The sequence below is a fragment of the Cervus elaphus genome, chromosome 1, assembly GCF_910594005.1.
Source record: "Cervus elaphus chromosome 1, mCerEla1.1, whole genome shotgun sequence".
NCBI classification, from domain to species: Eukaryota; Metazoa; Chordata; class Mammalia; order Artiodactyla; family Cervidae; genus Cervus; species Cervus elaphus.
Window position 1 is genome coordinate 42786019 of NC_057815.1, and position 3042 is coordinate 42789060.

General features: G+C 43.5%; 1 non-coding gene across 1 annotated transcript; it reads left to right on the forward strand.

The window, feature by feature from the left end:
• The first annotated feature begins 2177 nt into the window (after positions 1 to 2177).
• On the forward strand, positions 2178 to 2307 carry LOC122703705. The gene has a single exon (XR_006343567.1). It is a non-coding gene; the product is annotated as a small nucleolar RNA SNORA3/SNORA45 family (small nucleolar RNA).
• The last annotated feature ends 735 nt before the right edge of the window (positions 2308 to 3042 follow it).

Sequence of the window (3042 nt, forward strand, 5' to 3'; positions counted from 1 at the left end):
TTGGCTTCCCTCGTGCCCTCTTTTACTCACTGATCATTCTTTTTTTTATATAATTCATTTTTGAATTATTTTATATATATATATATATATATATATATATATTTGGCTCTGCTGTACAACATGTGGGATCTGAGTTCCCCCTGTAGTGGAAGCATGGAGTCAACCCCTGCATCTCCAGGGAAGTCCCACCCTGAGCGTCCTTTCTCAGCCTCGTTCCACTGGCTACTCTTTGTTAGCTTACCCAATAGGAAGATAGGTTTCTTCTGATGCTCTTCTTGACCCATCTGCCTCTGTGTGCCACACACACCCTTCTGTGTGGTCTCCCTGCCCATAGTTTCAGCAACTCTCTTTATACTTCCAAGTCCCAGATCTGTATTTTTAGATTTTTCTCCTGAGCTCTAGTCTAAGATTCCAACTGCCTATTAGACAACTCCACCTGCAGATCTCACAGGATTTCAAACTCCACCGTTCTAAAACCAAGCTTCTCTCGTGGCTCAGTGGTAAAGAATCCACCTGCCAATGCAGGAGACATGGGTTCAATCCCTGATCCGGGAGGATCCCACACGCTGTGGAGCAACTAAGCCTGTGAGCTACAAAGAAGAGTAGCCCCCTGCTCACCGCAATGAGAGAAAAGCCCACACAGCAACAAAGACTGAGCACAACCCCAAATTTATTTTAAAAATAAATAAATAAAACCAAGCTCATCATCTCCAAGCAAAAATACCTTCCTCCTCTTGTTGTCCTTATCTTAGTTGTGGTATCACCACCTGCTGGATTGACCCAGCTGACAACCTGAGACAAACTCCTTTTTCATCCCTTAGATCAAAAGGGACACCAAAAGTCATTCTATCTGCTAAGTAGCTCCAGAAGCTGTGCTCATTCCTGTTATGTTCACTACCTATGCATGCTTCATCTGGACTACGACGTGTGGACAAATGAGTCTGAAGCTGTGGGAAGAGGTCAGAAATATCATCACTGCATTTTCTACTTCTAGCTTCAAGATCAGCCTGCTTCCTTACATCTAGTTGCCAAGTGATGTGGCACAAATTCCATCACATCAGTCCCTGTTTGAAATCTATCCATTCCCCCTAATCTTTCTAGAATAAATTCCAAACTCCTTAATATGATCTTACCAGTCATTTTTTGTTTTTGTTTTTGTTTTTTGGGGCCATGCCTCATGGCTTGTGGGATCTTAGTTTCCCAACCAAGGATTGAACCTGGGCCCTCAGCAGTAAAAGTGTGGAGTCCTAACCACTGGACCACCAGGTAATTCCCTGGCCAGTCAGTTTTTGACACTTACCCTCGTGTACCTAATGTTTGGGTAATACTGAAGCCTCTTTCCTTTTCATGTTTCTGTGGAAGTTTTGTAACATAGCATCTTTGTACCTCCATATCTAACATAGTACCTGGTACAAAGTAGATGTTCAGTACATGCTCATTGAATAAAGATGAACACAGAGACTGAAGGTAAGAAACCAATCAGAAGACTACTTTGTTGGTGTTGTTTAGTTGCCAAGTCTTGTCCCACTCTTTGCAATCTCAGGGACTGCAGCACACCAGGTTCCTCTGTCCTCCACTGTCTCCCTGAGTTTGCTCGAATTCATGTTCACTGAGTCAGTAATGCTATCTAGCCATCTCATCCTCTACCACCTCCCTTCTTCTTTTGCCTTCAATCTTTCCCAGCATCAGGGTCTTTTCCATTGAGTCAGTTCTTCTCATCAGGTGGTCAAAGTGGCCAGAAGACTACTATATAAGAGTACAAATTAGAGGTGACCAGAAGAAAGGGAAAGGAAACGCTTTAGTGCAACATTTCCTTCAAGCTTCAACAAGGTGAAGCGGTAATAATCAAATAGGAATTATTCCTATCATCTTTCTCTCTTTGAGAGATGCACACTTTGATACACACTTTGTACAATTTCAGATGGAGACAATGTAGCTGATTTAAAATAAAATGTATTTTTATAAAAACCCAGCACACTTTTTCGTCTAGGCCGCCGACATGCCATCCAGACTAAGGAAGACCCGGAAACTTAGGGGCCACGTGAGCCACGGCCACGGCCGCATCGGCAAACACCGGAAGCACCCGGGAGGCCGAGGTAATGCTGGTGGCATGCATCATCACAGGATCAACTTCGACAAATATTTATGTTTGATGTGAACTGAACTTGTCATCACTTGTCGAGGCTAGAGTCACGCTTGGGTATCCACTGTTGCCTTAGTGTGCTAGAGTCCTCGAAGAGTAACTGCTGACCTTATTCACTGGCTGTGGCCCTTATGGCATAGTCAGTCACCAGGTTAGTGACATGCATCAGATAAAAAAAAAAAAAAAACCCAGGACATGCAACTCTGACAAAATAAAACCCTTTGGGTATAAATCCCAAGGTCCAAGAGTGAAGCTGGGAAGGGCCATTTATTCCACAAACATTAACTGAGCCGATATAGACACTACTCAGCACAGGGGATACAAAGAAAAGCAATATACAGTGCCTGTTCTCAAAGAGATCAAGCCCACCAAATTAGCCAGTCTTTGCCTTTGGCCAAGACTACAGCCCAATCCTTTACAGAAAGCTAGCTGCTCATGCTGGGGCAATTATTTAAAGTCCTTTTAGTCATAGATGTAGCTATACCTAATTCTTTTGGAAAGTAAATTCATGAAAGGGGCCGTACCAAAATGTAACCACTGCTTCCTTAATGGAAAGGTGCCTTCACAGAAGCCTTCCCTGGTGGCTCAGACTGTAAAGAATCTGCCTGCAATGCAGGAGACCTGAGTTCTATCCCTGAGTCCAGAAGATTCCCTGGAGAAGGGAATGTCAACCCATAGAAGAGTAATGGACTTGGCCCTTCCTTCACCAAAGAAAGCAACATGTAAGGATTCTGAACTGTCTTCCATTTGGTGGTGATCAAGCCAATGGCAAGTTTAAATGACCCGGCTACTAGTCTTTTCTTTGTTCCAGGACTTTGGGGACAACTAACACAATGTTTTCCATTGGGGATGTGTTTGGAGAAAGGAAATTTGAGAGGAGGTATATTCACCACTGACTA